At 35.2% G+C, this 14,078-nt stretch overlaps 1 pseudogene; it reads left to right on the forward strand.

Moving 5' to 3' along the window:
• Positions 1-1,658: 1,658 nt before the first annotated feature.
• Positions 1,659-14,078, forward strand: part of LOC120782069 — a 14,327-nt pseudogene continuing 1,907 nt past the window's right edge.

The following is a 14,078-nucleotide window of genomic DNA, read 5'->3' on the forward strand; positions in this document are numbered from 1 at the left end:
TCATTGATTCTCCTGCTTAACTCACTAATTCTACCTACTCGTAATGTATTTATTCCTCTAGTTATAGTCATCTGATCTTTCCTTGGCTTAAAATGTTGTTTAAATTTTATATTGCAATCTTCCCAACTAGCTGGTGGAGCAAGGTGCAAATAATTTTTTGCTTTCCCGCTTATTTTTAAATCATACACTACTCTAAAAACTTCTTGTTCCTGGTTTAAATAATCCCTCAGAATCCTATCTATTGCCTCAATGAATGCTGGCAATTGGCCGGCATTACCCTCAAAAGACTTAAAAAAAACATACTTTAAATCTTTTTCAATACGTTGTCTTATTGACCTCTGATTACTTATTGCATTTAATTCTAACAATTGTGTAATTGCTAATACACAGTTTTCTAAATTCCTATTATTATGAGTCATTTTATTCAAATTGTTTTCTTAAAATATCAATATTTAATTTATTCTTACAATACTTTTCTGCACTATAGCTGCTGCTGCTGTTGTTGCTGTTGCTGTTTCTGTTTTTTTTTTTTGCTAAAGCTGCTGCTGCTGTCTCCGCTGTTGCTGCTGTTGCTGCTGTTGATGTAGTTGTTTTTGTATTAAAGGTAATCCAAATGCAGTAATCCAATGAAATATTTTAGAGCTCACTTTTTGGGTTTTCAACAGTTTTCTTTATTTTTTCTCAAAATAATTTTTCTTTTGCACTTTTCACAAATTCTTTCACTTTTTGAATTTTGTTTTTCCTTTTGCTATAATTTTCCAACTCAAATGTATTATTTTGTTCTGCTTTGGGATTTATATGATTAGCTGTATCTTTGCCACTTTTCTTTTAATAACAGTACTTTTGTTTAATAATAATTTATTTAGCTTTTATTTAGCTTTTCTTTGCTAGCTGAGCGGAGCTGAGAGAGAATATGGAACCGTTCCGTTTGACTGCGCCAGTTATAGATTAAAAACGTTGTTTTCTGCTCTGTAGTAAGAATCAGTCTGACTCTGCCATCAGATCAGCAACTCGAGTCTGCCCGAATGTGTGGGTGTACCGCACATTCCAACAGACTCAAAATATGCTGAGTCTGCTGTTTTGGTCACGTACTGGCTGATCATGCGATGTGATGCGCAACTGCATGCCGTCAGACGTAACCTGAGATGTAACTCGCGTTTGAGTTGATGCGATAAGAGCGACCTTTGCCTTTTGTAAGGCTTGGTGCGTCAATGTATCACATCGGGGGTAAGTTGCTATTTTAAGTTTATGTTTAAGTCGCTCTATAAACTCAAGCATATAGACAACTACTCTGGGGGCTCGCGGAAACGTTGAAAAATGTTCAAGGAGGTCATTATCATCCAATATTGTATGATAGGTGTCGATTTTTCGACTTTCTGGGGCAATTATGTTGCGCATTGGCGGTTGTGGCCAAGAATCAAGAGATTCTGTTAACCATCGGGGGCCATTCCACCATTGGGTGGTGGTGGCGAGATGCAGGGGCTTGCACTCTCTTGTACCTAGATCGGCAGAATTGTCAGCACTGGCTACGTGTCGCCATGTGGCGGATCCCACTAGGTCAAGTATTTGCGAGGTTCGGTTAGAAATATATGTTTTCCACGCATGTGGAAGCTAGGACTATTTCGAAATCAGACCAGAGATATAGTTTGTATTTCGCCATGTCTAAGTGAGTCTGCACCATGAAAACCAGTTTATCTAGTAGCAGCGCGCAGCAGAGCTCAAGTCGTAGACTTAGCGTCTTTAGATCCGCAACTGTTGCTTTTGCCACTAATAAGTGGCTTGTGGTTGCGGTATCGCTTTGTGTACGCACATACATAGTGGCACAATATGCCTTTTCAGAGGCGTCACAGAAACCGTGCAGTTCCACTTCGTATTCGGGGGAATAGTTTACCCACCGTGGAATTTTTTCCTGTGAGATGTCGTTCAGATTATTAGCGAACTGGGACCATTTTTTTAAGCGAAGAGGTTTCAGTTGTTCGTCCCAGTCGGTTCCGTCTAGCCATAATCTTTGGATCAGAATTTTCGCTTATATCATAATTGGCGACAGCCATCCTGCGGGGTCCATTCCATTGGATGCCTACTATACTTGTTGTACTTTCCTTTTCGAATATAAGGAAATTAGTATCCAACAAATGGTCTTTTGGAATATTTTTTAAGATGTTTGGGAGATTGGCTGGATTGGCCTGAGATAAGGACTCGTATGCTAGTGAAAGACTGTGGCTTAAAGACAGGATATCGTCTACATACGTTTGTGTTTTTAACACTTGTGTTGCCAGAGGAAATTCTGACTTTGTGTCTTCTGCCAGTTCGTGAATGGTACGAAGGGCTAAGTATGGAGCACAGTTTACGCCAAAGGTTACTGTTTTTAATTTAAAATCGCGTAGTGGACTATTGGTAGATTTTCGGAAAATAATTCACTGAAAATCTTGATCATCTTTAGGAACGACTATTTGTCGATACATCTTTTCGACATCCTCACTGAATATGTATTTGTATATACGCCAGTTTAATATGAGGAGCGTTAAATCTGGTTAGAGTGTGGGTCCCGTAAATAGAATATCATTTTAAAGACAACTCTAACTTTTGTTGTTTTTTTGTCTGGCTTTACTACTGCATGATGTGGCAAGTAGAATGAGTAATATTTGCCTTTTATGATTTTTTCGCATGGGCTTACTTCATCCATGTGATCTAAATGGAGGTATTCTTCTAAGGCACCATCATAATCTTGTTTGAGCTCACTTTTTCTAAGTAGGTTTTTTTCCATACATAGAAACTGTTGCATTGCAGAGGTGCGAAAGTGACCTAAGGCGAGAGTGTCGGGAGATTGTTGTTTTAGTGGTAGTCGTACGACATACCGACCATCATCTGATCTGGTCGTTGTGGCTTTGTAAAAGTCTTCACAATGGTGTTGTAATTGAAATGGGGGGGAGTTCTTCTAACTCCCAAAATTTTCTCAACTGTGAATTGAGGTACTCGTTTGAGATTTCCTTAACTTGAGTTGTCATTGTTGTGGCTGGTACCGCAACTAGTCCACTTAGGACCCATCCGAAAATTTTTTTTGCGCTAGAAGTGTTTTTGAAATTTTTTCAATACCTTCTAGTATAATTTGTGATATAAGGTCGATGCCTAATAGAAGGTCTATTTGAACGGGGGTGTTGCAGTTGGGATCTGGCAGCTTTAGGTGTGTAACCTTTTGCTATTGCTTGCTATTTATAAGATAGCTTGGGAGCATGTTCGTGAGTTGCGGTAAGACTATCGCATCTGCTTGAATGCGCTTATCCGCTTGGCGGGAAATTAGGGTAATGGGGCAGACTTTATTTGAGTTTTGTACTACTCTTCCGCCCATTGCCGTAATTTCAGAATTGGATTGTTTTGTTGGCAGTTCTATCCCATTTTGTGCCCTAGACGCTATTAATCATCGTTGTGATCCTCGGCCCCTAATAGGACTCTTCGTGTGAACAGTTCTCCTCGATGTTCGATGGAGACAACTGCTGTGGGTAGTAATACCCTGCTTTGAATCTCGCTGTGAGGCGTTCGAGTTTTGAACAGGGACCGGAAATAAGAGTTATTTTACAATTTTTAATAAAAAAAATCATACATAAAGGAACACCACAGAAAAGTTTTGATTACACCATCATGATTTTCATATAGTTCATGCGAAATATTGTATGGTTTTTAAATTTTGATTTTTATATATTTAGATCAAAAATAAAAGTTATTTTTGATTTTTATTTTTTTAGATCAAAAAATAAGAACTGTTTTTGATTTTTATATTTTTAAATTTGTGACATAATGTTTCTTAATCTCTGTTGAGCTTTAAAGTAAAACTAAGGTGTACGGTTATAATAACAACAAAATGTTATGCCCCTGTACTTGAAATAATGCTATTACTTGTTCTTTCATTTTTGTTCTTGTTATTATAAGCGTACACCTTTTATTATTAGCGTAATCTTATTGTTGTTTTCAATTTACTAATTTCAATGCATATTACATATTACATGATAGCATTCAATCGCGAGGGAGAAGTTGTGATGAGCACTGCTTAAATGTATTCATACGTAATTTTTATTATATTGAAGGCTCCAATGGAGAATGTAAACTTTGTAAAAAAAAAATTAGTGCACTCTGTTTAACTAATACGATATGAAAAGACATTTACAAAGGACCATAGTGATATATACGATGAAAAAAGGGCTAAAATAGAAAGCAGTGAAGCATGCAAAAACGATAAAAAAATTAAATTTACCGTTGAAATGTCCGTGAATGAAGTTGTTAATTCTTGCATCACTTTGTTGACTAAACAATCAGTGCCCTTGTCACATTTTGATAGTGAGCCATTTAATACATTAACAAACCCAATATTTGATGGTCTACATATTCCAAAAATAAACTCAAGAAATATTTTACACCATTTGAAAGATCAAGATAAGATAAGATAAGATAAGAAATTTAACAAAAAATAAAATACTTTGCTTAAAAATGAATACAGCTACTCGCCACGATCGGGCTATTTTGGGTGTAAATGTGCAAATAATCACATCCAATAAACTTGAAATATTCACAATAGCCATGCTTGAATTGAAGCAGAAACATACTGCGCAATATTTAACCACTAAAATTGAAAATGTTTTGAAAAGTTTCAATATAGATAAGGCGCAAGTTTATGCAGTAACCACTGATAACGGCAGGAATATGGTGAAAGCGGTGGGGCTGTTATCATTGCATAGTGATGACGAAGAAAGTGACAGTGAAATAGAAGACAATTACGAAAGTATTGTGTGCAATGTAAGATTCGAAAATATTATTTCTATTAAATGTGCTACCCACACCTTGCAGTTAGCTGTTAAAGACTTTTTAGATAACTTAAATACAAATGTAGTGAATAAGTCACGGAATTGTGTAAAATATTTGAGAACACCTGCATATCGGTAAGTTATTTCCTTAAACTTCGCATGTACAAAATGTGTTCTTGTTAAATTTTTCATTCTATTCCAGACATAGTATAAAAAGTAGCCAAACCCTTAAACCAATATTGGATGTACCAACACGTTGGAGCTCCACTTGTCTATATATCTTCTATATAAATAAAAATGAATTGTTGTTCGTTAGTCTGATTAAAACTCGAGAACGGCTGGGCCGATTGAGCTGACTTTGGTTTTAAAATGTTTGTCGTAGTCCAGGGTAAGGTCTAAACGGTGAGCAAATAAGGGAAAAATTACGAGTAAGATAGAGTAAAACGACAATTCCATTTTCCCATATAAAAGTTGACCACTTACTTGCTGTCAAACATTTGACGGTATTTGTACTCTCAGTTCCACTCGAATTGAAGAACGCATTAAAACAAGACTTTTGAATCGACAACATAATATCAACTTTTGCTCATAACATCGTGTATTTAAATTTCAATTTCAAATTTCAAAATATATAAATATAATTAATGTGTTGACATGTTTGATGGTGCCAACCTTGCAGTGTTACCAACTCTCAAAAATACATTTATTATAATAACAGAGGGACATCTCTGCCTGTGCAGACTCCACATTGCTCATTGCTTACTAGATATAGGAAATACTACATAGTTTGCCATATATCATGCTTCTAAAGCTCATCTCTTCAACAGTTTAACAGCGCAGTTTCATTTAAATGAAAATTTCGAAGAGGCAACATGTTCCATTTCCACATATGCCGACGGCATTTTAATTTTGGTAATATGAAAATTAGAAGAGCGAGTTAAGACGGTTGTGTTATATTATAAAAATAAAGTACATTTTCAAAATAACATTTAATATTTAGTATATGTAATATTGCTAATTTATAGAAATATTATGGAAATTGGGTTGGGAAGTCTTAAATTTAATAAACTTATACAAGCATAAATCAAAATATCATTTCTCATTTTAAATTTAATTTGTATTTTAATTGGTATATAAAAGTTATGCCACAATTATTATATAGTAGTCCAAAAATATAAATTCTTATTTTTCCCAGAAATACATTTGTAAAAAAGGAAAGATATCCTTTGTTATTATCTTATTTTTTCTAAAAATACATTTGTAAACAAAAGGATATTTATCTTTTTTTTTTATGTTCCACACAAAAGATTTAAGGAGTTCAAGAGCTCAAAACGTGCCCTACATCAGCTACCTACCCGACGGCATTTCGCAAATGATAAAATAAATTTTTCAAGAGCTCAAAGCATACGCTACATCACCTCGAACCTAGCTACCCTACGCTTTTGCGCAAATGATTATATCATGATAGCAAATGCCCACATACAGATTTGGCAATGGCAATAACAGTTAGTATTCTATAAATTCTATCCTGTCGAGATGCCCTGTAATAAGTGTATCCGACCGTTCCATTGTTTTGTCATCTCATGTAAAAAGCACGTGTATCCGAACGTTACATTGTTTTGTCCATAAATTGAGAGACTTTTTGCTGCGCTCCTACTTTAACATCCTTGGTTTTGTCATCTCATGTTAAAAAAAATAAACATTTAATTGGAAAAATAAGAAAGTAATAATTGTATCCGAACGTTCCATTGTTTTGTCATCTCATGTAAAAAGCACGTGTATCCGAACGTTACATTGTTTTGTCCATAAATTACATCCTTGGTTTTGTCATCGTATGTTAAAAAAAAAGAAACATAATAAGAAAGTAATAAGTAAGTAATAAGTGTATCCGAACGTTCCATTGTTTTGTCATCTCATGTAAAAAGCACGTGTATCCGAACGTTACATTGTTTTGTCTCGCCGGCTCAGCTAGTATGTAATATGTTGAAGCGACTTCTACACTTAAAAGAATTTTGCTGTGAAAATTTTCCATTATCCGATCAACTCCAAAGACATGAGTGGGCGGAACTAGAAAAAATTATGCAGGCTCTACAACCAGCTACCACAACAGGGCACTGGCCATTTGGGGAACATCCGTCCAAAATGGGCCCTACAACGACATCTGCCGTGGCTGCGGAGTAGCAGGGAACAAGGAAACAATCTTCCACTTTCTCTGCGAATGCCCAGCTCTAGCATAGATCCGACACAAAACACTCGGAATCCACCAAGCACCAAACCTTGAATGGATTTCCACCAAAAGCATATCGGACATAAGTAGTTTCATCGAAACCTCAAAATGGTTTGAGAGAGAAGGTGAAACGTAATAGCAGATACAGAAGGTTCTACGAATAGTGTATCAAAATGGCACGTCAAGTGCTAATTGAGCCCGATAGGGCTGCACTCCTACCTACCTACCTACCTCTACAACCAGTAAATACTCTGACGCTGAAACTACAAAAATCTAATTTATTGTTCGGAGATTTTTATTAAAATTGGCTAGAGCTTATTTTTACTCTAAAAGACTTCATTACTGAGATGACCAGACAACTTCTGGATCACATCGAAAAAAGGCAAACAAAGTTGCTTGAATGTGACACTATGTATGCAGCCCTATTTCTAGACCCCAGATTTAAGCGTGTGTTGTCAAATGAGAAAATAAATTCGGCCATAAATCATTTAAAAAATGGTGCTCCAGCTAGTAAACGTGGTGAGCTAAGACAATAAATTTAAAATAATTTGTAATAATTTATAATATATTTTTATTGTTTTGTTTGTTATTTTTTTAATGTTTTTTATTTGTATTGTATTTAAGCAAAACACTGAAACTCAGCGATTTTCATGCTGGGCACCACATGTTGCAGAAGACTTATTTCTAATAGATGAAAGCTCCGTTGCAAGCTCTCGATCTTTATTAGCTGACGGTTTAAAGTCAATGGAGATGAATTATTCGTCTTCGGATGAAGATGACATTCCTACGTCAATAAATGACAGCCTCCGAAAAGCGTATTTTGAAATAGATAATTATAAAGAAAAACGTTTGGGTACTTCTGCTAATTTATTGGAATATTGGGAGAGCAAAAAAATTGCGTATCCATGGCTTCGAAAATTAGCTTTAATTCTTCATTCTGTACCTGCCACTCAAGTCAGTGTAGAAAGGTCATTTTCGGCACTCAGATTGATATTGGGAGATTTGAGATATAATTTATCTGAGGAACATTTAAAATCGATTATGATGGTAAAATTGAACACCTGAAAAAACCTCTTAACACTGACTTGAATGGCAGCCAAAACTTATAAGCCTCTCGCAGTAGTAACCATTACTTTTTAAGTTTTACGTAAGCTAAGAATTTTAGAATTTTTTTTATTTCGCTCTATTCACGTTTTATAGCTGATACATTATCCATGATATTTTCATAATTTTATATATTTTAATTGTCAATTTCTTCTTTATCACTACGCCTAAATTTGCTTCTTCTGAATACTGTTTTAATTAAAGCATTGCTACCGTGAATATATCTACGTAAGAGTTTATTGGACGTTTGATAATGGATAAGTATTCATATATAAAAATTGGAATGATGCAGCATATTGTAATACATACGGCATAAATAAATAAATAAATAAATAAAAATTTTGAATTGATTTTTATTATTGATAAAAAAATAAAAATCAAACATTGTTTTTTTTTTTTTAGATTATTTACAATCTGTCCGAGGACAATAAGCAATTTGTGTAATACTACATTAACTTAACCTAAGTTGCTGTACTCCAGCGAGTACAGAACTAATATACAGAAGTGCCTATAAGATATACATATGTACATACTTATAAACAGCTTATTTTCTATATGGCAAATCTAATATATGAAGCCGTTTAAGACGGTTAATTTCGTTTGAGTCATCTAATAGGGCTAATGCAACTGGGTTAGTATGATAACTCAATCTATTAAAATAATTTCTACTGAATCTTTTGATTTCATTTTTAACTAAAGCTAAACCTGTATCATTAATGATTATTTTATTTGACACAAACCAGGGTGCATTTAAAATTTTCCTAAGTGCAATGTTTTGAAATCTTTCGAGAATTTCGATGTTTGAAGTACTTGCTGTGTACCCCACAGCTGGATGCTGTACGTCCAAATAGGTTTAAGCATAGTTTTGTAAAGTAGTAATTTGTTTTTGTACTTAGTTCTGATTTCTCCCCTAAAAGCCAGTACATTCTTTTAAGCTTCAGATTTAATTGTTTTCTCTTAGTTTGAATGTGCAATTTCCAGGTCAGTCTTCTGTCCAGATGCAAGCCTAGGTACTTAACATCGCTTTTAGATGGTATCTCAGAATTATTCAGAAAAATACTTGGACAATTACCTTTTCTCAAAGTGAAGGTGACGTGCACAGATTTGTCTGTGTGCACTGCAATATTCCACTTTTTGAGCCAAACATCAATACTTCTAACTACTTCTTGTACCATAATCGAAGCTTCAATTGCACAAGGGCTGCATGCTAAAATTGCTGTGTCATCTGCATATGTGGCAGTTAGTACGTTATCTAACAAAGGAATATCAGTTGTGTATATTGTATACAAAACTGGGCCTAACACGCTACCTTGTGGGATTCCTGCCTCAATTCTATTAATATTTGATCGCTCTTCCCGAACTTTGACGTAGAAAAATCTATCATTCAGATAAGATTTAAGCAATAGAAAAATTGGAGCAGGTAATAGTTTTTTGAGTTTGTTCATGAGCCCAGTGTACCAAACACGATCAAAAGCCTGTTGAATATCGAGAAAAACAGCAGAGCAGTACTGTTTAGATTCTAGTGCTTTTCGAATAGTATTAACAATACGATGGCATTGCTCTGGTGTTCCGTGATTTTGACGAAAACCGAACTGGTGTTCGGGAATGATAGATCGTTTTTCTAGCTCAGGCAGTAGTCTTCCAAGAAGTATTTTTTCAAATACTTTGGAGAGCGTTGGCAGTAAACTTATTGGCCTATACGACTTCATTTCACTTTCTGGTTTGTTCGGTTTTTATATCATAATAATTTTTGAGCACTTCCATTGAAGAGGAAAGTGTTGTAAACGAAGTACTGCGTTAAATAGAAGTGTAATATATTTGAGTGTTGTGTCTGGCAAGGATTTTAAAACTTTTGCATTAATTTGATCAAAGCCGGGTGTTTTATTGTTGCTGTGTATCATTATTTGGTTAGCGATTTCGTGTGAATGGAAAGGTTCGATGGGCAAATCCATTTGACAGGGACTAACTAAGAATTCGTTTATTTCATCATTATCTGTTGCAGTACAAAGACTAAAAGGTTGGAAAATTTTCGTTAAGTTCATAGCGAATGCATCAGCTTTTGAAAAGTCAGAGCGACACCATTGGGCTTTCCACAACGAGAAGTCATCATTTTTTGTGCCTAAAAATTTTAAGTAATTTTGTATACAATCGTTTTTAAATTCAAATAAACGTTGTTTAAGCTCTTTGGTTATTTTATTGAGGGCAGTTTTATCATTTCGATTCCTACTGATTTGCCAACTTTTTCTTATATCGGGTGATTTTTTAAGAGCTTGATAACTTTTTTTTAAAAAAAAACGCATAAAATTTGCAAAATCTCATCGGTTCTTTATTTGAAACGTTAGATTGGTTCATGACATTTACTTTTTGAAGATAATTTCATTTAAATGTTGACCGCGGCTGCGTCTTAGGTGGTCCATTCGGAAAGTCCAATTTTGGGCAACTTTTTCGAGCATTTCGGCCGGAATAGCCCGAATTTCTTCGGAAATGTTGTCTTCCAAAGCTGGAATAGTTGCTGGCTTATTTCTGTAGACTTTAGACTTGACGAAGCCCCACAAAAAATAGTCTAAAGGCGTTAAATCGCATGATCTTGGTGGCCAACTTACGGGTCCATTTCTTGAGATGAATTGTTCTCCGAAGTTTTCCCTCAAAATGGCCATTAGAATCGTGAGCTGTGTGGCATGTAGCGCCATCTTGTTGAAACCACATGTCAACCAAGTTCAGTTCTTCCATTTTTGGCAACAAAAGTTTGTTAGCATCTTGGTTGACATGTGGTTTCAACAAGATGGCGCTACATGCCACACAGCTCGCGATTCTATGGCCATTTTGAGGGAAAACTTCGGAGAACAATTCATCTCAAGAAATGGACCCGTAAGTTGGCCAACAAGATCATGCGATTTAACGGCTTTAGACTATTTTTTGTGGGGCTACGTCAAGTCTAAAGTCTACAGAAATAAGCCAGCAACTATTCCAGCTTTGGAAGACAACATTTCCGAAGAAATTCGGGCTATTCCGGACGAAATGCTCGAAAAAGTTGCCCAAAATTGGACTTCTCCGAATGGACCACCTTAAGACGCAGCCGCGGTCAACATTTAAATGAAATTATCTTCAAAAAGTAAATGTCATGAACCAATCTAACGTTTCAAATAAAGAACCGATGAGATTTTGCAAATTTTATGCGTTTTTTTAAAAAAAAAAGTTATCAAGCTCTTAAAAAATCACCCGATATATGTACATATGTATGTAGTTGAATCTGAAGATTCAACTTACATTTCAGAGAAATAAAAATATTTAAAAAATACTTGTCTTTTTTTGTGTGTCGACGAGTTTGACAGTGGTGGAGTCGTTTGACGACGCAACTCCCGCTCTGAATCGTCAAAACCATTCCTCCGCTGTTCGAACTGATAGAGTACCATCCCCCAAAACACCATTCATCTCACGGGACGTTTCTCTAGCGCATTTGCCTTTAACGAAGGAAAACTTTAAAATAACATGAATTTCGAAGTTATAGCCCTGACAGACGAGCAAAATTAATGCGCCTTAAGCAACGCTAATGCGCACTGAAATTTTATGGAGACAGACGGCAGACTTGTGCATTTAGACAGCTGAAATTTCTTTATTTATTAAAAAAAAAGTGAAATAAAAGTGTGCGAAAAAGTTAAGAATATTGGAAATATGGATAGCAAACTGTGCGTTGATTACTTTCTGCCATCTAAAAATATTATAATTTGTTTTTGTTAATATACTTGCACATAATTTAATTAGCAAAATAAAACAGCTTAACACTGATGCTGTAAACGCAAATGAGGCGACAGACTCCAAGCGACATCTGTCAAAAAATAGCAAAAATCGGTCATTTTTAAGCAGTGTTGCCTACTGAAATTTGGTAAATTCAGGAGGAAGAGAGATACATATTTGTCAACCTAATATTTGCTTTGGTCATCAAAAGTTTCGATATCATGTTAAAATACCAAGCGGTCGGACATTTGCCCACATATAATTATGTGTCCATGTACAAATATTAAAGAATCATACGCAAATTGTTTGTAAATTTATCTATATGCAACATATGTATCTAGATATGTACACTCAATGCTTCATGCAAAATCTCCGTTGACCCGAACAACCAATGTTTTGTCAAAGAGTCAATGTGTCGAAGGACCTACGCGATGTAAAAGCGGCATAACATTGTGTTGTTGGTAGAAAACCCGACCTGTGCCAAAAAATAAGCGAACGGCCGGAGATTGTCACCGCTTCCCTTGCCGCTCTAACAGCTTCGCCTACAACCCAGCGTAAATATGTATGTTTATGTATGAGCTTGCATGCATACATATCGATGCTGATTTTCGCGACCCACATAAAAATATTTTAGAATTGACCAATATTTTAAATCAACAAGAACTATGTTGCCACTTTTGTCACTTCTTTCTGTGTTTTGCGAGTTTGCGGTGTTATCCGTTTTCCCTTCTAGAACAAACATCAGGAAGTTGTTCAATTTATGATTTTTAGCGTTTGCCATTGTCGTGAAAAGACATGCTCGGGAATATGTGACGACGGCTTTTAGGAATGGAGCGAGCTTGCTTGTTGAAACTACGCTTGCGTTCAGGAATGAAAATGTTGTGTAATTTACTATAAATTATAAATAAGTTTTGAATAATAAAGTAGACGATTTATGTATACATATTTATCACTATTGTAATATAAACAGTTTTTTTTTAATATAATGATAGTCTGTTACATACATACATATGCAATGAAGTTTACAAAAAAGTAGTCCTTACTTTCACATTAACTACAAATATTGCTTTGAAAAAGTAAATTAATTAACATGTAATCAATTGAACCTGTATTCATAAATATACACAAAGCGAATTCATATGAATACACATGTTTGCATAGAAACGTGTAAACCCTGCCAGCCAAAAGTGGTGACAAAACTAGTGAAACACTAAGTTCTCAAACACTCAAAACTGGTAAAAAAAAAGTGCTGCGCACGCCATAGGCGCTGTGCAGATTGTAACCACTTTTTTTTAAATAATAATAATATCTGAAACAAGTATTAATTTTATCTGATCATTTCAAAAATAATAAAGCAAAGATTTGTTTTCACTTTTTATAATGGAATGTGCTGGCCGCCTTAAACGCATAAAACACATAAGTATGTATTTATTTTCGCGTATTATATTGGACTGTGCCGTCCACTTGCAAGCAACACACACTTATTTTCACATACTTACTTAGCAATTTATATTTGTTGCTTCTGATGATGTTCCAATTCTGTTTTGATTTCCAATGCTATAAAAACAAATGAAGTAATTGTTTCCTGTTTTACGAGCGCGAATAACATGCGTCGTTCAATCGTTTCTTTTATTAACCTTTTTGGTATTTTCTTTTGGCTCTATTGACATTTATGTTTTTTCATTCGCACTCATTCAAATAAATGAAGAAATGAGATAACTCATCATTCATCGCGTCGCTAGGTAAAAAAAATAACCCGAACATGAGCGTTGCTGTTAGTGCATAGAGAAAAATGTGTAATTGTATTGAAATATATGAGAAAAGTGGTTAGCCGTGGCTGGCAAGGTTAATATAAGCAAAAGAGCTAGCATACGTCTGTAATAGCAATATATAGTACTTATAGTCCTGAGCATAATTTTTATTCCATGCTCAGCTCTGTTAAGATTTCTTCTGTCGAGCTAGCAGTGGTGAAACTTCCTCATCTCGACCGAGTTAGCCAAAAATATTTTTACGTTCTCCGCGTCCTGAACCTTCTCTATGATATACGTTCTCTGCTGTCATTATAATGCTTACATATTAACAGCAGCATCACTTGATTGCTGATCACCGTTAAGTTATTAAGCATATAAGATATTAAATTCTAAGCTAAGTACGTCAGTAGGATTCTGGCATTCGATAACACAAACAATATCGGCTAGGGTGGAGAATCGGACAACATC

Source organism: Bactrocera tryoni, unplaced genomic scaffold (assembly GCF_016617805.1).
Source record: "Bactrocera tryoni isolate S06 unplaced genomic scaffold, CSIRO_BtryS06_freeze2 scaffold_925, whole genome shotgun sequence".
Classification (NCBI taxonomy): domain Eukaryota; kingdom Metazoa; phylum Arthropoda; class Insecta; order Diptera; family Tephritidae; genus Bactrocera; species Bactrocera tryoni.